At 40.3% G+C, this 23,113-nt stretch overlaps 1 pseudogene; it reads right to left on the bottom strand.

Annotated features, from left to right (window-relative positions):
- Window positions 1-446: 446 nt before the first annotated feature.
- LOC132806353 (Ig heavy chain C region, membrane-bound form-like) lies at window positions 447-20,864 on the bottom strand (annotated as a pseudogene).
- Between the last annotated feature and the right edge of the window lie 2,249 nt (window positions 20,865-23,113).

The raw sequence follows: 23,113 nt of genomic DNA, 5'->3' as shown, positions 1-23,113 counted from the left end.
AGGTTAGTGCATATTCATTCGAGATTTATTAACCATTTCAGAAAGCATTTTTATCCAAAAAGTTGATGTAAAAGCTAACAGAAGTGAATATAATGGCTGGGTGCCACATTGAGATGAGAACACATGCGCTGTGAGGTGGGAATTTTCTGTACATCAGTAACAGTCACAAGAAAGGGAATACAAAGGCTCATTGAAAGGGTAGGCAACCATTCTGAGTAAGGAACAAATAAAAACAAAACAAATGGGCTTCAAACAACAGGGAAGCTACAAATTCTTCCAACCACAACCATTTCAAAGATATCAAAGTAAAAACGAAAATCCATCAATTATTGTCTCAGTTACACACTGATAAACTGAAGTGATCTCACTGTGAGAGTCAGCAACAGGACAGATTGTAGATTGGGAATTCAGAGACCTTGATAAGCAGATCAGGAAAATCAAAGGGGTCACAACTCATTCACTTAACCTGGAAAAGAGAGATAAAGCAATGACACAGATATTTATGATCAGGGACTTTCAGATTTAATGTTTATTCAATGGCACACTTAGAGATTTCACAAAACATATTGGGCTGTTTGGCATGAGAAAGATGTGATTATTCTCACCTTCACCAGAGTGACGGCAGCGCTGTAGAAAATACTCAGGAAGAACAAGGTGATGAACGTGGAAGCAGTTGTCCAGATGTTGCTGTTATCATCCTCATAGTCTTCAATCCAAGTGCGATCTATTGAATCTATGAATATAAAGCCGAGAGAACGCATTTAGATCGTTTATTGATCCAGATCGATCTATGTGTATCCAAGTCATGTAATTAGAGACCATTACATCTTCATAAAGCAGTCAGGTATTTCTCAAGTGTGACTCTTATCTGTATCCATCAGTGCATTATTGACTCTCAGCAAGAAATTACAAATACTGACTGCACATGTTCTTTCTTCATTGTCCATGTCAGAATGTTTTAAATTATTTTTCTTTTAATCTATTATTTAAGGATATTATTATTTGAGGAATGCTTATTACGAATGATTATTTTAATTATATCATTATATTTTAAATATAGGCTGTGACAGCACTTTAGTTGAAAATTGTGGCCATCACTGAATAAAAGTTCAAATGTGATTCTCACCTTTATGTATTGGTGACCAATTGCTTGGCAAATCGTGAATATAAGTGACATCACAGTCAGGACATTGCTTCACATTTTTGTTTGTAGGATCTGTATATTTAGGAATAAGTTTTTGTACATGTGTCCCTTAATTTATTTGACCTACTGCTTGGTGTGTTTGGTTTCCCTTTAATGGTTGTGTATGTGGTTATGAGTGCCTCTTACTTCACTCTTGCCCATGTTGGAGTCTGTGCATGAATAAACATATTCCTGTTCCTTTACTGCTAGTGTTCTCATGTGTTTGTGCACCGAAATTTTGGTCTTTTCACATTGTGTAAGCATCATTATGCGAATATGCCACTTCATTGCTGCCTATGCTTATCTTGTAATGTCTTTGTGAGTGTTCACTTTTCATTAGTGCTATCTAAAATGTGTGCTTATGTGTCTGTTTCAGGTCCTACCTAAACTAGGTTATTTTCATGTTTATTCTTAATAAATGTTAGCATGCAACGTCATGTTTTGATGGATGTTTATATTTATATGATGATGTCTGCTTGTGTGGCAATCTTTCCCAAACCATCTCCTGAGAAGCTTGTTTGTGTTACTGTGTGTGGATGCTTGCTGATGCTTGTGCTCATTATCCTTATTTAATAAACGCCCCTCTATTTATTGATCTATGCACTTGTGTGTCTGCATGTGAGACTCGAATTTGTGTGTACGTGTGACATTGTATACATGCTGATCAATGTGGTTTAAAAATAACTAATTAAGCTGCCTCTGTCATCGTATGTTTGTGATTCTGAAAATGGGAAAATAATGATATTAATGTTTATCTCTGTGCACTTACGTGCCTGTATGAGTTGACATGTGGGAGGACATTTTTTGGAATTTGTATCTGTGTGTTCATGCGTGTATGTCTGTACGCATTGTGCTGTATGAATGTATATGTATTCATGCCCATTTGTGTGTTACCGTGTGTCTATATGGTTATGTGTGAGTACCCTGATCATTTGTGCAAATAATTTTCTTTCGGTGTATGTGAGTTTTTGTATGAGCTTAGGTGAGTGTTCAAGTACCACTTGCATGTGTGGCTCTGTGCGAGTATGCGTGTGTGACATCTTATCTGTATGCACATTTGAGTGTGCACATCAATATGTGTCTTTAGGTGAGAGCCCATATATGTGTCATTCCGTGTGTATTTGCGATCATCTCTCTGTATCTGTTCTTATACCAGACTGCAATTTTTATTATTCTAATTTATTGTTCTAATTTTAATGAATTGCCTATAATTAGATTTGACCTTGGTGTTGTAGGAAACATTTCCCATCGTCGTGAAGAGATAAGCGTTTTATGAGCAACTCTTCTGTTGCAGTGATAGAATTTCTGTCTCTGAGAGAAAAGGCGTGAGTTCAAATCCCCACTGCCCCAGAGATAACATTTCTGAATATGTTTATTAGAAAATGTCTACTTGTGTTCTGTATGTGAAACAAAATGATATCAGGTATTCGAATACCAGAATTGATCCCATGTGCTCCAGAAAACTGAGACAAAACTATAGAATTCAAACCGGGACAATGCAAACACCAGTTTTGGATTAGGGGAATCAATGTTAATCATTTGTTAACAGAGCCAAGCGTGTCCAACATGTTTCAAAGGTATTATTTTGCATGGAAATGTTCAATCTTTGGACAGTAAGCAAGAAGCTGACTGTTCCTGTTAGTAACTGGGTTACATTACAGAGGACATCTACCATGAAAACTCTGCACAGGGAGCAAGAGGACAGACCATTCATCGTTCCCCTCCCCTCTGCTCCACGACAACTTATCTGTCGATTCTCTTTGGTGTGAAAGTGAAGATACATTCTGTCAACTCATGCGCTGGCGCAAGATCCCTGGCAGTTCCCCAGAAACAACGGTTACATTCAAACTGTTCTGCACTCTTTACGATTGGTATGTTCCAATCAAATTTAATTTGAAAGTGTCTTAAATTTACATTTCCAATTGGTGCAATGTGGCAGTTTAAAACTGACATGAATTTTATAAGAATGTCCAATCAGGGGAATCAAGAACACCAAGTTCAAAACTCGTGCTCTACCCTGGACATAAAATGGACATTGTCAGATTTTGTCACAGAGGGATTTAAGATGGACAAGGGACTTGGCGGAATCCTGCAATGAGTGAGCTTTACTCTGTCTCTGACCCAGGGTGTATCTGAGCAGAGAACATTAACTGCACAAGACACTTGTCCTAGACCTGTTAATAACCCACTTTAACTACAGAGATGGAATGTAAGTCAGAGTGAGAAACATTCAGTATTTAACTCACAACTGGAGGAAAAAGAAACTTTATTACTTCTGTTGAATTATTAAATGCAACTTTGAGATTTTTATTGACATGAATTAACAGTGTCCATCAGTGCAAGTGAAATGTTTACGAAACTCGGTTTACCGCTGGATTTATCGACTGTTCTGTTGATGATCTTCAATGGAATCGCTTCATGTCCCACCACACAGGAGTAAGAAGCACCGCTGGCCCACTCCTCCGCTGTAATGGATAACAGGCTGTAGATGAAGAAGGAAGTGTTGTCACTCTCTGCCATCACCTCGGTGTTCTTGTAGTTACTGGGATTCACCGGCTTGTCATTGTTTGTCCACTTGACGAAGATCTCTCGGGGGGAGAAACCTCTCACTAAACAGGTGAGGGAGAGAAACCTCTGAGCGGAGATTTCTTCTGTTGGTGGCAGGAGGACCGACACTGATGGCTCCAGCGGATTAATCACTGCAGAATATTTGAGACAAATATAAATCAATCAAAAACATCCTGAACCAATATCACAATTTCACTCAATATTAAAATATGCCATTTTTAATTTGGGATTTATTCACTTTCGTTTTCTAAAAGAGTACACATTCTGTTCAGTAAAAAAAGTAAAGTTTAATGTGAAAGTTGCCTCCATGTTTCCAGCCCACAACAAGGGCATTCTGTCCAACTGTCATTGCTGATGGTGACATCACAACCCAGGTTTCTTCCCACCTTATCTGACTTAATCAGAATACAATATCCTTTGGTCCATCTTTTTCTTAATCAGCTACTTAGTTATCCTGCCTTCAGATGCATCATAAATGCTCCCAACGGTGTTTGTTCATTACCAATCAAAGCCTGCCATTGATGTAACTGGATCTGGATTCCACATGGGATGCTGTGTGTTTTAATCTCACCGCTCACCTTTCTCCTTGTGGATGGAGTCTCTCAGCGGAGTCGGTAGATTCTGATGGTACACCACACATTCAAAAGTAACACCACTCAGCCAGGCTTCAGTAGAAATGTCTAATTTGCTGATCACGCTGTCGGGATTCTGTCCAGGCTGGTCAGCAATCTCGGTTTTCAGAGCTTCTTTTCTTGCTTCCAGGTCACGCTGACTCCAGATGGAAAATTGGACACAACGCAGGTTAACGTCACCGTCGCCTCCAGTAAGACTTGTTCGACTGGCGGTGGGAGGATTTTAACGGTGTTAGGGTGGCACTCGGTATCTTCTATGAAACAAAAATCAAAGTCAATGAAAAATGCCCCTTTATGATACAAACACCCAATCTTCAGATTACTTCTTCACAGGGTGAAGACACCACCTTCAAAATGGCAACTCCAACCATTGCTGAAACAATGCTTACTATTGTTGATGTATTTTGATTTGTGAAAGCATTTGTGATTACCTATGACATACCCTGTGTAATTATTCCGAAAGAACACTGGCTTTGTAACAAGTGAAAGCTGTGAAAAAAGTAAAATCATCGAAGATACCATGATGTAACCCATGGAATTACCTTTCTTTCAGAGTTTGTCTCTCACTTAAGACCATCTATTGATACTTGTGACAAGAGTAATCTGAATATAATGAGTTCATTTCCATGTTCATAACCCTTAGGTGCAAGTGCTGCTGGTCACGCTGACTGCCAAATCACATCCCAAATTTTGGACAAATTATAAGAAATAATAATTATTCTCTTTGCAGAGTTCTAAAGTGCTACAGGAGCAGTGAATATCCATGGAAATTCTGTTCATTATATTTAACGTGATCAAAAATACTTTGCGTTATTGGTGTGATGTCATTCTCTAATTTATGTCATTGTTCCTCGTGGGCTGAGTTTGGAGTAGATCTGAAAACAAGGCACTGAGTACAGCATTGGATATCGAGAAGGACACCCATCTCCTTAAGTCTTTCCCTCCATTCAGTTAGTTCATGACTGGTCTGTACTTTCACTTTATTTACCAAGCTGCATTTTTTAATTTCTTCATAGAGCAGGGGAGAAAAAAAAACAAACAAAAGCGTCTTAAATTAATCTACAAACGTGATGGAAATGTACACTAATTTTATAGACATCCACTACCCACTGTGTAAACATCGCCACCCCAAACCAGGCTAAATCAGCCTGTCTCGAGTTCCTCGTTCATTCATCCCTATTGTAGCATTCTTACCAGAATTTATTCTCCTGCCTCATCCACTACTTACAGAGAGCATCTTAAAGAGGCTCAGTGAGATCACGTTTATCCCAGTTCATCAAATGTGATACCCACTTGGTCTGTGGTCTGATCCCATAAATGAAGTTAAAGAGCTCAGTACCAGATAAAAATCGATGTCGTACAATGTCCAAGGCCAACAGGTCATTCCTGATCAGGGAGTGAAGCATTGAACGCATTTTGATTTATTTTCAAGTTAGGGTCACTGCATATTTTAACCACGTCATTTTGAGACCACAACATCATAAGATAGAGGATCAGAATAAGGCTGTTCGGCCAATCCAGAGTTTAGATCAGAATGATGCTGGAAAAGCACAGCAGGTTAGGCAGCATCCGACGAGCAGGAAAATCGACATTTGGGCTAAAGCCATTCTATGGTCTTCTCCCCACACTAAACAAGAACCGATCCATCTCTGGCTTGAATATACACAATGGCCTGGTCTCCACAGCCCTCTGCAGCAACAAGTTCCACAGATTCATCACCCTCTGGCTGAAGAAATTCCTCCCCATCTCAGTTCTAAACGGTGCCCCTTTGACCCTGAGACTGTGCCCTTGGGTCCTAGTCTCGCCTACCAGTCAAAACATCTATTTACATTCACTCGACCTCAGTCTCTCAGTATTTTCTATGTTTCAATTAGATATCTCTCCAATATCCCCCCTCCACCCCCAAACTTATCCTTGAAGCCACTACCAGGCAAGGATTCATCACTCTGAATGCTTCTCCCAGCATGGTCAGGCAACAAACTATTTAACAAACTATTTAACAAAGCTCACTGTCTATATATCTATCTTCAACAGAGAGGAAACATGCTTTTCTGACTTGCCAAAATGTTGAATTATGAGCAATGCTAATGTAACATTCAAACTGAAATGAGATACGTGACATGCTGGGAAATGAGAAGCTGTACCGTGCTGTTTACTACGCCTGATAAATTAGTGTGTTTGATTCACATCAGAGTTCAGAGTGATTTGTAGCTCTCTCAGTATGTGTCTCTTACCCTGGAGTGCGGTGATGTTTTTACTTTGAATGTTCTCTTCGTGAGTGACCTGGCAGGTATAGACTGCGCTGTTGTACCATTCACCATAAGGGACCATCAGCCGACTCGTCACCGAGAAGTTCCCGTTCGCCTCACACACGGGAGACGTGAAGAAGCCAGAATCCAAGCGTCGGCCATTTTTCAACCAAGTCACGTTGATTGCCTTCGGATGGAAATCGATGATTGAACAAACGACAGTTGCAAACTTGCTGCTTGCGATTTCTTCACTGGAGCTCACAGTTAGGAGAAGAGTTGGTGGGAGAGGACCTGTACCTTTAGGAAACACATCGCATAAATTATCTGATGAATTTCATAACAAATACAATCAGTTCTCATATATCAAGGTTTCTTGTGATTAATGGATACAAGAATCATAATTGTGCAGAGTGCTGGAGAAGCTGGGATCCACACAGAAAGATCATCAGGACAATGTGAAAGGCTAAAATTATAGGACACAGCAAGGGAGTCAAGGAGGCATAGAAACGATAGGCCGGTAACATCAGAAGGGAGATAGCAACATTGGATGGTATTCGTTTTAATGACAGAGTCTGATGATCAAGGCAGATGAATTACCGGCATAAATGAGGAAATGATGCTGTTGCTATCACGGAGACATATTGAGAGCGGGGCAGGAGTGGCTATTCAATTTTCCAGGATTTAGTGCCTTCAGGCGAGACAGGGAAAGATGGAAAAGGATGGGGGCAGGGGTTTGCGGCACGGAATGTTGCTTCTGTCACAATTCTGACAAGAGTATTTTAGGCTGTAAAGAGAAATGAAATCATAGATACCTCCTCGAACAAAGGCAAATGGACAGTACTTCAAAACCAAAATACAGCAAACATAACTACTGGGAGAGCACGATAGGCCTTACTATAGGTCCAAAAGACCAAGTGCAAATACATGGATAAATTTCAGAGATATGTAAATTAAATAGGGGAATGAGAAAAGAGGTTTTTAACTTCCTCAGCATAGGCTTGGATATTCATTTTGTCAAACGTTTAGAGGGAGCACAATTCTGAAAATGCCCCCAGGAGAATATTTAAACAAAGTATGTGTTAATACAGAGAATTTTAATCCAGACCTTGCAAGAGAGGGGTGAACCTGAATTTAACTTTTGGGAATGAAGTCGACCCAGTGGGTAAAACATCAATGGTGGTGCACTTTGCAGACAGTGATCGTAAATCAGTTGGATTTCAGATTGTACTGCAAAGGAATAGACATTGGCCCAAAGTTCTGAAAAGGGGAAGGACAATTTTAGTAAGATCAGGTAATGACTTAACCAGAGTGGACTGGAAGCTGACACTTATTGGTAAATCTGAGTCAGAGCAGTGTGAAACATTTAAGAAAGAGACAGGAAAATCATAGGGAGGACATTTCCCAGGAAGCCACTGAATGGGACCAAGAATGTAGCGTGCTCTGGACACCAAAGGGCATGGAGGGTGAGATAAGGAGAAACAAGGGAGGCTTCCTGTCTATACTGAAATCTCAAAACAATAGAAATTAGTATGGAGTACAGAACGTGCAAGGGGGAGTTTGAAAGACAAAGGAATTAGAAGAGCAAAAGGGACCATGAGAAAATAATAGGAGTCAAAATAAAGGAAAATATTTTAAAAGTTACAGGCTCATTCATAATAAAGAATTATTCGGGAAACAGTAATGCCCATTAAGTGTTATTATTGGAGTGGAGCCGGAGGATTAGGTTGTGGTCAAAACGAATGTGTTGTGTCAGTGTTCACTAGTAAGAGGGACAATGTGGGGACAGAAATCATGGAGGAGTGTTGTGATGTACTTTCAGAAATTAGGACACATGACGTGATGTTCTGTGTTGTCTTGCTAAATGAAAAGTGGTTATATTTCCAGGGCAGATGAAAAGTATACCAAGCGGTTGAGCGATGCAAGGGATGAAATAGTTGGGTCGCTAACAATAATTTAGAATTACTGTCTGGCCACAGCAGTTGTGCCAAGTGAGTGTAGATCAGCCAACGTTGCACTGTTACGCAGGACAAAGGAAGGGATAAATAATGAAAACACAGATCTGTCAAGCTAGTCTCAGTGGTAGGGAAACGATTGAAAAGTGAAATTAGTCTTCATTTGGAAGATAAATCAACAATTTTCAGCATAGTTTTATTGAGAGAAAGTCATGTGTAACAATTTGATAGTAGTTTTCAGAGAGATAACTCGATGTCCAGATGATAGCAATAATCAGAGCCAATGGGATCCGAGTTAATTTGACAGATTGGATCGAGAACTGGCTGAGTGATGGGAGCAGGGGATAATAGTCATCGGGTGTCTGGGTGACTGGGAATCTATGTCTCCTGGTGTTCTGTAGGGATTGGGGTTGATTTCCACGTTATTTCTCTTACATACCAATGATTGAGACTCAAATTTAGGAGGATTAACCAGTGAATTCACAGATGAAATGAAAACTGTCATGTTGGTAAGTCATGAGCATTATGGCTTTAGATTGCAGGAGGATATAAAAGGGTTGGTTGTATGTGAAGAGAAGTTGCAAATGGAAATTATTCTGGATAAATGTAAGGTAATGTAATTCGGCAGAAGAATCTGTGAGGTATGACATTTTGAATGGTGGAACCCTGGAAAGGCCTGAGGATCTTTGGTGCATGTACCCACCGATCCCCTATAGTACTGTGTCGTCTGGATAAAGAGACTAAGAAGGTGGGAGGATATTTGCTTTTATTAGCCTAGACATTGACAATGAAGAATCGGGAGATGATACTGGAACTTGATAGAACACTGGTTAGGCCATACTGAAGCGTTGTGTGCATGTTATCGAAGGAATGTGATTACACTGAAGGCAGTATTGATTAGATTTGCCAGGATCTTGCCTGGGTTGGAGGGTTTTAGTTATGAAACTAGATGAGATAGACAGGAGTTTTCCTTGAAGCAGAGGAGAATTAGGGAGAAGATTATCATGATGTCTAGAATTATTTTAGGCATAGACTGGGTAAACTGGATGAAACCTTTCCCCTTGATGGAGAGATCAATGCCTCAGGGGCACAGGGTGAAGGTAAGGCCAGGAGGTTCCAAGTGGATCTCAGGGGAAAACAAAATCAAACAGAGGGTGGTGTTAGCCTGGAGCTCAGCACCTATAAGTCATGTAGAGACTGAGCCCCTCATAATAAGTATGAAGTATTGAGATGCATCCTTGCAAGGGCAAGTCACACAAGGCAATGGATCATGTGCTGGCACATGAGACTGGAATAGTTAGGTGGCTGTTATTGATAGGCGTAAACTGGATGGATCAAAGGGCCTTTTTCCTGTGCTGTATAAGGGGATTCTGTGAAAATGGTTATAAATAATGCCTTATTCATATTAATGCCAGATGCTCTGTTTATCTCAGTTCCCACAATACGTACCTGGACATGGCATTTCTTTGCTCTTGTGTGACCCGCTGTGTTGAACCTCACAGTAGATTTTGCTGGGGCAATCTACCGCTGACCCGGGCAGGGTTAACTGGCTGCTCAGGGTGTAGGTTCCCTTCTTGTTTCTCACTGATGGGTAAGTCTTCAATCCACCATTCGTGATTAGCACCCCACCTTTCTTCCAGGTTACCTTGGTGACTTCTGGGGAATAGTCCATCACCAAACAACCAAAGATTGTCGAACCGGTGTTGTGCTCCTCACAGGAGGAGACCAGGCCATAAAGCGTGGGGGGAGATGGTGTCTCTACAATAGAATGACCAATTGAGCATGTTAGTTTCTGTTAATTTGACCTTATCAGTTACTCAAATGTATCCTCAGCTGTAACCGTTTGCCAGTATGCTCCCGCTGAAGTCTACAGCATAACTGGAGTTTATTTTTGTTTCCTACCAGTTGCTGATCATGATCATTGGTTCCCTCTTGAGAAACATGCCCTCGACCTTGACCATTGCCATATCATTTAGGAAGAAGAACATCCTGATCCCACCCCAGTAACTGTTTGAAGATCTCACCAATTGACACTTTCATTGGATTGCTGTGAAGAGCAGAGAAGTTTCACAAAATACAAACCAAGGAAATGCAGATTCATCGAAATTCTACAGTGTGTGCAAACAGGCCATTTGGCCCAACAAGTCCACACCCACCCTCTGAAAAGAAACGCATCCAGACCCATTCCTCTACCCTATTATGCTACGGTTAACCCTGACTAATGCATCTAACCTCCCAATCACTGAACACAACATTTGCAATTTCCCCAGCTTGTACAGATTTGGACTGTGGGAGGAAATGCACACAGATATGGGGAGAAAGTGCCAACTCCACACAGACAGTTACCCGAGGCTGGAATGGAGCCAGAGTCCCTAGCACTGTGAGGCAGCAGCGCTAACCATGGAACCAGCGTGCCGCCCCACTAGGTACCGTGCTGCTGGAAATACCCAACAGCTGGCAGTACCCCCGGAGAGAAATCAGAGTGAATCATAGAACATAGAACATCACAGTGCAGTGCAGGCCCTTCGGCCCTCGATGTTGCGCTGCCCTGACATACTAATATGAAGCCCATCCCACCTACACTATTCCATGTACATGCATAGGCCTGTCCAATGACAACTTAAATGTACTTAAACTTGGCGAATCTACTACCATTGCAGGCAAAGCACTCCATACCCTTACTACTCAATGAGTAAAGAAACTACCTCTGCTATCTGTCTTATACCTGTCTCCCCTCACTTTAAAGTTGTGTCCCCTCGTGTTTGCCGTCCCCATACTTGGAAATCAGGTCCAGTGAGCCTTCCTCACTTATCAATGTAAGACAGAATGTTCTCTCTGGGAGGAAGGTCACTGCAGCAGCAGCAGCACAGGCAGGAGCTGAGCACTGGGGCGGGGAGGATGGCTGTCACGGCTGAACTCAGGCCAATTGGCTGGAAGTTGAAACATCTAATTTACAATTATCTGAATTCTGGAGGCCTCTGAAAAATGGAGGACCATTAAGGTTCAGAGACTTTGGAGTGTTACAGCTGAGTATTTATGTAAATATGATTTGAGAAATGAACAAGTAATCTTTAACTTTAATAACTATCAAACTGATACGCAGTTCACCACCAAACCTCATCTCTCAGACTAACCACTGCACTTACTCTGCCTAGACCTAAATTTCCACTCACATTGACAAACCCCACCCTGCTATACACCCATTCATGCCCGGAACACACAATCCCCTATCACACAAAACACATCCAAGGCAATCCATATTGACAGTGTAGCTGAGCAGAGAGATCTCGGTGCCCATGTACACAGATCCCTAAAAGTTGCCAGCCAGTTTGATAGAGTTGTTAAGAAGGCATACTTTGTGCTGGCTTTCATCGATAGAGGGACTGAGTTTCAGAACCACGAGGTTAGGTTGCAGCTGTACAAAACTCTGGTGTAGCTGCACTTGGAGTATTGTGTACTGTTCTGGTCGCCACATTATAGAGAGAATGTGGAAGCTTTGGAAGAGTTCAGAGGAGGTTTACCAGGATGTTGTTTGGTATGGCGGGAAGGTTTAATGAGGAAAGGATGAGGGTCTTGAGGCTGTTTTTGTTTGAGAGAAGAAGGTTGACTTAATTGAGACATAAAAGATAAACAGAGGGTGGACAGTGAAAGTCTTTTTCCTTGAATAGTGATGGCTAGCAGGAGAGGACATAGATGACAGATGTCAGAGGTTGTTTCTTAACTCAGAGAGTGGTAGGGGCATGGAACGCACTGCCTGCAACAATAGTACACTCGCCACTTTAAGGGCATTTAAAAGGTCATTGGATAAACATATGGATGAAAATGGAATAGTGTAGGATAGATAGGCTTCAGATTTTTACACTGACCTGTGGAATCATCGAGGGCTGAAGGGCCTGTACTGCACAGTAATGTTCTATATTCTATATTCCAGATGGACATATGATCTCAATTCCTTTCAGTCATTTACACTCCTGCCGCCCTGTACCTGGTCCATGGTGAACCTGGCCCTGACTGGACCTGACACCATCATTTCCACAACCTCTGACAAAAGCCCACTACCCAAGACATGACCTCAGCCCTTGATCACTGACCTCTCATCTTACCCAAGACAACCTGTGCACATTGCATCCTAGCTCCTTTGGCATCTGTGCTTTACAACCTACCATTTTGCCAGACTCTGAGCTTTGCATTTTGACAACACGTCCACCTGTCACTTCATTACAGTGACCTTCCACCCCCTGAAACATCCTGGCACTCTGCCCATCTCTACACTAACCAGCCTGGCATCCTGCCCACCTCTCCATAAACCAGCCTGGCAAAGACAGACCTCCTGCATTTCAGCTCAAACTACCCCTCACCTACCAAGCACAATTCGACCAAATTATCCTGTGACCATTACCATTTCCCTTGATGCCACCTTGCCAGACAGAGTGCACGCAAGCTTACCCAGCAGCCAGCCTACCAGCCTACCAGCCCAAACTCTCCCACATGCCCAATCTAGCCCCTCACTTGCTCACCACCTTCCAACTTTGAGCCTATCCACCATAAAGTCAGTGAGACATAAAGTCGTACAGCACAGAAACAGTTCCTTTGGTCCAGCCCATCCATGCTGACCAGAGTTCCCAAATTAAACTCATTCCACTTGCCTGCCTTTGGTCCATATCCATCCAGACCGATCCAGTTCCTGTAGCTGTTCAAATGTCTTCTCAATGTGGGACCGATCTCTGCATTTACCACTTCCTCTGGCAGTTCATTCCAATGTTTTGGACAATTACAACATGAAGCCCTAACTCCTGCACTCAGTGCTCTGACCAATGAAGGTACGTGCGCCAAACACCTTCAACACACTAGGTACTTGAGACAACGCTTTCAAGAATCTATGAGTCTTGAATCTATGAATTTCTGTGGTGGAGAATTCCAAACGAATTCACCATTCTTGTGTTGAACAGTAAACAATCAGGTTCAATGTTATCAGTGTGTTGGGAAGATTGATGAGCAGCAAGATTAATGATGATCCCATGAATGGAATAGCCTTCTAGAGAGGCCGAGATGCCTTCTTCAGCTTCCATTTTGCATGCTGACATGTCCCTTCGGCAGCATATTCCAAAATTGTGATCCTTGAGGATAAGGGCACACATGCATGTGAAGCTTTCCTCCAAATCAGACTTCAACTTAACTCTCAACTATTTCCCTGCCCGTTTCCTCTTCCTCAATCACAGCCATGGGACTCACTTCCTAACAGCGCTGTGAATGTGCTAATACCACACAAACTTCAGCAATTCAAATAGACTGATGACAACTGGTTTCTCAAGGCGATATAAAAAGTCTGACACTTCCACACCTGTCTCGAGATTCAAACAACCACTAGAAGAATTGAAAATTATTTGAGGCACTTGTGTGTCTACACAAGATGACATGATTTCCTTTTTTTAAAAATCACACAACACCAAGTTATAGTCCAACAGGTTTAATTGGAAGAAAACTAGCTTTCGGAGTGACGCTCCACTATCACCTGATAAAGGAGCGTCGCTCCAAAAGCTAGTGTGCTTCCAATTAAACCTGTTGGACTATAACCTGGGGTTGTGTGATTTTTAACTTTGTACACCCCAGTCCAACACCAGCATCTCCAAATCATGGTTTCCTTTTGAGTGATTTGACTGTGTTTTCACTGAATGAACAGAGCTATTTCTTAATCATATAATAGGAATGAAGCTTCCCTCATTTTTAGCAACTGCTGAAAATGTATTGCTGGAAAAGCGCAGCAGGTCAGGCAGCATCCAAGGAGCAGGCAGCATCCAAGGAGCCCTTCCTGAAGAAGGGCTCATGCCCGAAACGTCGATTCTCCTGCTCCTTGGATGCTGCCTGACCTGCTGTGCTTTTCCAGCAACACATTTTCAGCTCTGATCTCCAGCATCTGCAGTCCTCACTTTCTCCTCATTTTTAGCAAGGCAATCACACATTATATTTCTTGATTCCAGGGAAGTATAGTGTTAAATTAATGAAATATGATGATTGGGATGTTTCAATTGGAAATTGTCAGATATTTAAACTTTCATGAGCAATTAATCCCAGCCTCATTGTGTCACAGTACTCACAGGAATGTCTTTCAGAAATGGTGTCTCCCTTTGTTATGGGCAGTCGAATCAGTAAATCTGGGATAGTTTTTGCTTGTTAAACAAAGGTGTTAAAGAGCTTTAGCCAAAGGGAGACCTGTGGATTGAGCTCACAGATGCACCATGATCTAAGTAAGTGGGGGAACAACTAGAGGGGCTGAGTGCCCTCCTCTTGTTCCTACCTTCCTATCATTGTGTCATTCATTAAGCTAGCACTGGCCGTGAATACTTCTGATTAAAATATTTCGATAAATTAATTGTTTCACACATGCTTTAAAAAAAACTTCTGTTGATTATTTGGAACGGGATCACTGACATTCTCTATTTGAGTGATCAAAATAACTTCCACCCAATTACAGCAGCCACTGCACTCTGCAGTGTGTTGTTACTTCATAATAGTTTCTTGTGAAACTACAGCTCGAGATCAGGGCACTCAAATTCAATAATATCTCTGAACATTTGCAATTTGTTCAAATGCATCTTTCTCTGAAGAACGTGTTTAATCGAACAGAACGTTTTTCAATGAAACAACAAACTTTAAATGCTAGAAAACCAAAATAAAGACAGAAACGTCTGAAGAAACTCAGCAGGTCTAGCAGCTCCTGTGGAGAGAAGGCAAGGTGAACCTTTCCCATCCAGAGACCCCCTCTTCACCAAATTGTTTTCATGTTTTTGGCACAAGAGCTCACACCCGTTGAGATAAACAGTGATTCCGTTGGCTTGACTCCTGTTGGAAAAAGGATTCTTAGCAGAGGTACTGGATGGTCTGAGATAGCAATGGAAGACCAACTGAAAAGCTATCACCATCTGCTGCTGCAAGTGTTGGATTCAACGGAACCCCCACAGTACTGAACTATCAAATTCAGCTACAGCACTGGTTTAATATAAAGTAAAACAGCCTAAGCAAAATCTCATCAAATATACTTTGAAAATGATTCATTCGGGATTAGTTATAAATGATATTGTTAGAACAGCAAGTCAAAAGCTGGGATTTCTTTGAGCACTTACTCCATTAACCCCATCTAGCGATGCCCAAAAGCTTGTGAACAAATATTGATCTGGAAAAAGCTGCTAACCACCAAAATTCTGTTTAATGTCTAAGAGACACAAGTCAGGACAGCGATTGAATAGATTTCACTGGCCTCTGTGAGTGGAATTCCAACAAACACCCAAACATCTCAATCTGCTTTCTTGTACTGAAGTAACCTGATAAGAGATGGTGTTACATACCTCTCTAACAGGTTGTAAGTGAACACAGGCCACCTGGCACAGAATCAGGGACCCTACCACAACATCACAACAGACCTGAACACAATGAGCTCGACACTATCACGGAGAACACAGCTCACCTGTTTTGACAGTTTATAAACCATGTTAGTTATTAACACCTTCCAACAACCAGGGATTGTTCCAGAATGTTAGTACAATGAAAGTAACATTTCAACGTTTATCCAAGAATACTTTGACAGCTGCTCCAAATTGTTCAAACTCGATGGGAACTACAGAGCAATAAAACTAGGAATTGCATTGCCATCAATTCACTGTCACTAGATTCCAACCTCGAACTCCCTTCCTCTTTCCCCTGTGAATGTTGCTGCACCAGACGGTCTACTTAGTTTGAAAAAGATTATAATGTTTTGAAGTGTAATAAGACCATTGCTGATAATAAGTTTTCAAATAATAAGATGCAAAAAAAAATCTGATTTTACATAGTGCCACGAAACATCTCCTGCATAACTGAGGCACAAAGAAAATCTGCAGCATATTTCCCTCTGCCTCGCTCAATCAAATATCTCTTGTTGTCAACAACCAATTTCAAATCTCTTGCTATCTGCCTTTTGATCCTGAAACGTTCGTTCTGATTGGAACAACTTAGTCAGGGCTCTCAATTCTGAGGCACCTAATCAAATATTGTATTTCTGGCAGATAAAAGTGGTTTTGAAGCGCGAGATAAAATTGAACTGTCTGAGATTCAGGTATCCGAACTGGACAATTTATAAATGGTCAGGACCGTGGACAAGTTAGTCAGAGATAGCACTGAAACAAACTGTACAACAGACTTAATCCCAGAGGATACATTGCTCAACTCCTCACATCAAATATATTCACTGTAATTGAATATTCATCAGAGGAACTAACCAGTGGATTAATGTGAACGAGAATGTGTTCACAATGAACATAAATAACCACTGAGTTCATAAACTTAATAAGTCATTGTATTTAACAAAATTATTGAGGTGGGAAATATCGCCAATTAAAGCACAGATCTGGAGGAAATGGATTATTCTCTAAATTATTTTTACATATTCTTAAAACGTTCCTCGAATTGTGGAGATTTTGCATGCACTGCATAAACAATACTGCATTCCAGTGTGGAAAGCATTTCTGTTGAAGGAATTAGGGCAAGGTTATTTTCTTGTTAACTGCTTGTAATGAACTAAAATGTTGAAAAAGGTATGAATTGAAAACATGCTTCTGTCTGGAGTTGCCCACTTTAACGGATGTCTAAGTAAATGTGGGCACTGCTGCCTCACAGATCCAGGTACCCAGGCTCGGTTCCAGCCTCAGGTGACGGCCTATGTGGAGTTTACACAATCTCCCCTGTGTCTGTGTGGATTTCCTCCCAAAATCCAAAGATGTGCAAGTCAGGTGAACTGGTCATGCTATATTGTCTATAGTGTTAGGTGCATTAGTCAGGGGTAAATATAGGGTAGGGGAATGGGTCTGGGTGGGTTATCTTCAGAGGGTCGGTGTGGACTTGTTGGGCCAAATGGCCTGATACATACTGCAGGAAATCTAATCTAAATGATTGTCACACTGAACTAATGTGAGCAGATTCCTTCAGATCGCTACATTGCAATAAATCGATCAAGTATATTAATTAAAATAAATATTACTCTATTTTCAGTGTTTGAATAAACAATGTGCTCTGTTATCCTCTAGTTCATGTCTTCTGCAAATTTGTGAACTCTGCATACGCCTGAACACATCGATGTAAAATGAATTTTCTGCGTTTGCAGCAAGTACTCCCATGGTTTTAAGAGGAGAGTTCCTACAGTATGGAAACGGGCCATTTGGCCCAACAATTCCACACTGACCCTCTGAACAGTAAGTAGACCACCCAGACCCATTCCCCCTAATTTATATTTACCCCTGACTAATGCACCCTAACCTAGACATCCCTGAACACTATGGCTGTGCTAAACTGCACAATCACCTGACCTGCACATCTTTTGGACTGTGGTAGGAAACCACAGCACTCGAAGGAAACCCACACAGACACAGGGAGAATGTGCAAACTCCACACAGGCAGTCACCCGAGGGTGGAATCAAATTTGGGACCCTGGCGCTGTGAGGCAGCAATGCCAATCACTGAGCCACCATGCTGCCCTGGAGTTCATGAGTGGATTACTTTAATTAATTCGAAATTTGGTTGGTCACATAATTCACTATAGCAGTTGTTTCCCGAAGAATGACTCTTCAGTTGATATTTTGTTGTAAAATGTAACTATTTATTTAACATGCACAGATTGGGAACACCTAAAGCACTGTGCAGGTTAAATAATTCAGTTAATGTTTTATTTTTATCCTGCAAATCCAGTTTAATCAGGGACATAACAATTAATTAACTCAAGTTATATGTGAAACTGATCAAAGCAGTGAAACTGATCTGTTCTTCATAGAATTGAGCAGAATTTCCAAATGGTCTTTGCCAATGATCTTTTCCAGCCAGAAAATATGTATGTAGTGTACAGGGGAATTGAAAGGTGTTTCTTGATCAATTATAGCACAGTCATGGCATTTTTGCTCAAGAGCAAGAACTATTAGAACATTAGACTTTTGAAATTCTATTTATATTTCTCTATGACTTGTAAACTGCTTAAAGACAGACCTTGTGATTGAACTAGATAGTTGAGTTTCGAATTTGGATTGTAAAGCATGGATTAGATTAATCCTTAATTATTTATTTTAAGTAAAAATAGCACCTGAAGGTATCTGTTTTCCCTTCATTTCTAAAACCTGTGCGATTTGCCTTTCACTTTATAATAGACTTTATGAAATTTTAACTCGCATGCTGATTGCATTGAATGAGGAAAGAGCAGTTCACTGTCACCAACCGTGTTAACATTGCAAAAACAATGTAGAAACCAGAAACGGTTTCCCAAATATAACACATTTAATGTTACCCAAGCACAGTCCCTCCTCAACAGATCAACGATCACCAGATCACAGCACGGTATGTTTGCAGCAGAACTAGCTCTGCAAACATTTTCAACAGAACCAAGAACATGATGTCACCTCACAAATAAAACCAAATTGAAGTCTAACAAAGCTGCTCAGAATCAAGCAAACTAATGATTAAATTGAATAGAAATAACAGGTCATAATAGCAACCTTGTTTGTGAGGGGACTTAACACTTAAAGCTGTAACGTTTCTGGCAATAGTTCAATTTATTTCTAACCTGCACACCCTTCCTGATCATGACAATCTTGTGCAGTGCACAGTAGAGTGGGGTTGAAGGCATATATTGATTAATCACCTCATGGTCAAAACAAAATTACTGAATGGACAAATATTACCACATTATAATTTTAAGTTAGTTTCAATTACGTAATCTGATCAATTCTGCAGTTTCAGATTTAGGTCCCAAATTTTATTTTGAATGAGGCTACTTAAAACAAAAGTCAGTTCGTTTACAATTAGAACTGAGTTTTTTTTTAAAGTCAATCCATTAAAAACTCGGTTTTTTTTCATTTCTCACACATCTGGGTTTCTGCCTTAAGTTGTTTTTCAGACCGTTACAAATGGATGTCATGTTTTCAATCAAGCAGAGAAAAATGTGTCATATAAGTTTAACAAATGCAGAAATGATTCATGAAAAACAAAAGAACTTCACAAATATTGGTAATGAAAAGTAATCCAGAGAGTCAATCTCCTCACCAGAAAGAAAACATCGATTCAGAAAGCATGAAAACGCAGATCAATTTCACAAACTGAATAAGAATCCAATCAACTCAATTCAACAGAATCAAGGAAAATAAAATCAGAATCCAATCAACTTAAAACAACAGATTTGAATGAAACATAATCAGAATCCAACCAATTCAATTCAACAGAATCAAATAAAACAATTTCAAAAGTCAATCAACACAATTCAACAAAACCAAGTAAAAACAAAGTCAGAATCCAATCAACACACTTCAACCCGAATCAACTAAAACAAAGCCAAAATCCAATCAACTCAATTCAACAGAATCAAGTAAAACAAACTCCGAATCTAATCAACAGAATGCAATATAGCACCGCAAGAAACTTTGATGACAGTTTCTAACCTGCTTGTCATCAACAAAATTAACAAAATAAATGAGAAAATATAATCATGGTAAGAACATATATTCAAGAAATGAATAATGATATTTTAGCATATTTTAGTCATGTTTGGTAATATCTTGAACATCTTTGAATTCGTAGCATTTGTTGTTGATAATAAAACTCACAGTCAGGGTGTCACTGACATTAAACATTATTTATAGCTGACTGATTAAGAGACATTAGGTGTTTCAAGTAACCCAGCCACATAGAATGTCCATCTGATCAAAAAAAAGAGATACACTGAGCAAATGACTCCATCATCACCATTTTAACTATTTGCTGAGCCTTAATTGAAGTCTATAATCAGTCTGAACAAAAATCAATCCAAACCAAACCAAACTCAGCACAGAATCTGAGTTTCATTTAATTCAGAAATTAGTCACATGAATAGAAAGTTTTTAAAAAGTCACTATGAATGTTCAAAGTTCTTACCTGAAGTCACTGTCACCATGGTCCCTTGGCCCCAGTAATCAACAGCACCCCAGCTATCACCCAACAGTAATAGATGGCGGTGTCCTTCGATCTTCAGGTCAGTCATTTTCAACGAGAAAATGTTGTTTGAATTGTCTTTGGACGCAGTAAATCGACCCTGAATCGCTGGTGTATATTTATTGCTGGATGAACTATGGTACCAAAGCAGCCACTCCAGACCCTGGCCGGGAACCTGGCGGACCCAGTGCATGCTATAGCTGCCAAGATCGAACCCGCTGGTTTTACAGGTCAGTGTCAGGCTGCTTCCGGGATGGCCAGTCTTTGCCTCTGGCTGGGTCAAAACAATCCTCCGACTGGACACCTTTAAAAAAGACAAGAAATAAACCATGAGCATTACTTTTACATTCCTGAGGTAGACTAACATTGAGACAGCAACAAAGACAGACTTAAACAAAAAAAACACTCACATGATAAGAAAGTCAGTAATAAACTGAGAAAAATTGTCGACACAATCATTCTGATAACTTCTGGGAAGCGGTTCTGTCAAGATCTTTCTAAACAAAGCCGATCCCGGAGTGTTGAATTACGGTCCAGTGCCTAGGATTTATATGGCCATCGGAAAGGGCAGGCTCACAGCTTCCGCCTGTTGGTTTCCTGCTGGAGGCTGAGACTGGATCCTGGTCTCAGCTTGCACAGCCCCAACACATGGGCTCATGTACTTACCAGGTTACGCTTAAACATGGATATATACACATCTTGGGATATTTATTTTGCTGAATAGCTTCTTTGGGAGTGTTTTTTTTTAATGGTGGAAGTAAAATTGAGTACCTTCAGGTCTATTTCACATGATAGTTACAAGTATTTTGTTTTAAAATAAATCCATTCGGAAGTTACCTCCCTTTATTTCTACATTCATTCACAAACAGATAAAACTAAAATCAAAGTTCAAACATATTACTAGCTAGTAAAACAATTGAGTTTTTTTCCCCAGGACACTGCCAGTCTCTGTCCCACTACAAAATAACATGTAATTCATACTAAACATTTCAAAATTCAATTTAGGCAACTGAATACAGAGCGTGTCCAAAGTGATTATATTCAGAATATTCAATTAGAAGTTAACTCCCTTTAATTCTACATTCCACCACAAGCAGATAAAGCTAAAAAGAACTTCAATCATATTATTAACCAACAAAATGAGTGACTTTATTTTTGCTGTCACTCAACGTCTCTCTCACTTTACAAAATAACATCCCATTTCTAATCTGCGTTTCTAAATTCCATTTAGGCAACCTAATATGGAGCAGGACTAAAGTGATTATGTTCAGAATGTGAGTGGATATCACTAAACAGCTTGGACCCGGAGATTAGAAGCACCTCCTTACATTGCAGAATGTCTCTCCTTGCATCTTTTTTTCAAATTTTTTAAAATGCATAGTAAAGGAAAGCTGTGTGCCTGAGAAACAAAAAGTGAGTTGGCAGTGATACATAACACCTAGGTAAACTTTTGAAAGAGCATCTAATGAACTAGAACAGGACAGTCCATACGTTTTTTTAAAAAAAATCCTCAACATCTAAACCATTGCAGGTAACTGTCTGGGTACATCAGGAGTGTTTGGTTAAATTAGAGAGTATTACAATAATCATTACCACGAATGTAGGTTATAAACAGTACATTTCTCTGCTCACTGATAGCTCTGACAGGGGCAGTTAACTCATAAAAATAAGCAGAAATTCGCTGTTACACGACACCAGTGTTAACCATGTATAAAGGGCCCACTCAGTTTTAATGAGATAAATGAATCAGAGAATGGTGTACCAAGTGATGTGAGTTTGAACCAATTCAAGTTTGTTAATTTACTTTGAGATGATAACAAATGTTACTGCAATGTGGGATTTTGGATCCATTAACTTCATATTCAGGAGCTTTAAAGATACTCAATAAACAGGCTGAACTAACCAGAATGTCATTGCATTCAATGTCCTGTTTCTGATAGTCATACAGTGAATGCTGTATTCAGTGACTTTCCTTTTTAAAGAAGAAATGCCAAGTGAAATGTATCCATTGTGAGTAAATGGGAAAATATAGTTTGTTTGGTAGGATTTTACTTTAGTTGATTCATTTTCCCTTTAATCGGCCAGATACAATAGTTGGCAGCAATTAAGCTGACTGCAGAAAAGGTCCTTGAGTTCCCAGGTTCATTTACTGGAAGCAGGTGGAGTTTCTGCAGGGGATCAAAGATATTTTGTCTCACTGTTGACCAGTTGGTGGAAAGCAAACTGCAAACCATAACCACTGCCTCTGCAGAAACAAATCTACTCAGCAACAATACTGGAGAAAAGTTTATTTTTCAGTTGTGAAACTTGGAGAACTAGTCCCTCCTCTCATTGAAGGAAATATTCGCAGAGTCTCAGACACAACCTAAACATCAACAGTTCATTCGAGGATCACTGCAGCACTGTTTAATATTGAGAAAAATTGATAAATAGTCATAGAGTCATGGAGTGAGACAGCATGGAAACAGACACTTCAGTCCAACCAGTCCATGCCAGTCATAATCCCAAACTAAACTAATCCCACCTGCGTGTACTTGGCCCATATCCTTCCAA

This window comes from Hemiscyllium ocellatum (genome assembly GCF_020745735.1).
Source record: "Hemiscyllium ocellatum isolate sHemOce1 chromosome 15 unlocalized genomic scaffold, sHemOce1.pat.X.cur. SUPER_15_unloc_15, whole genome shotgun sequence".
In the NCBI taxonomy this organism is placed as follows: domain Eukaryota; kingdom Metazoa; phylum Chordata; class Chondrichthyes; order Orectolobiformes; family Hemiscylliidae; genus Hemiscyllium; species Hemiscyllium ocellatum.
Note: the sequence above shows the minus strand (reverse complement) of the source record. Positions and strands in the feature narration are given on the sequence as shown.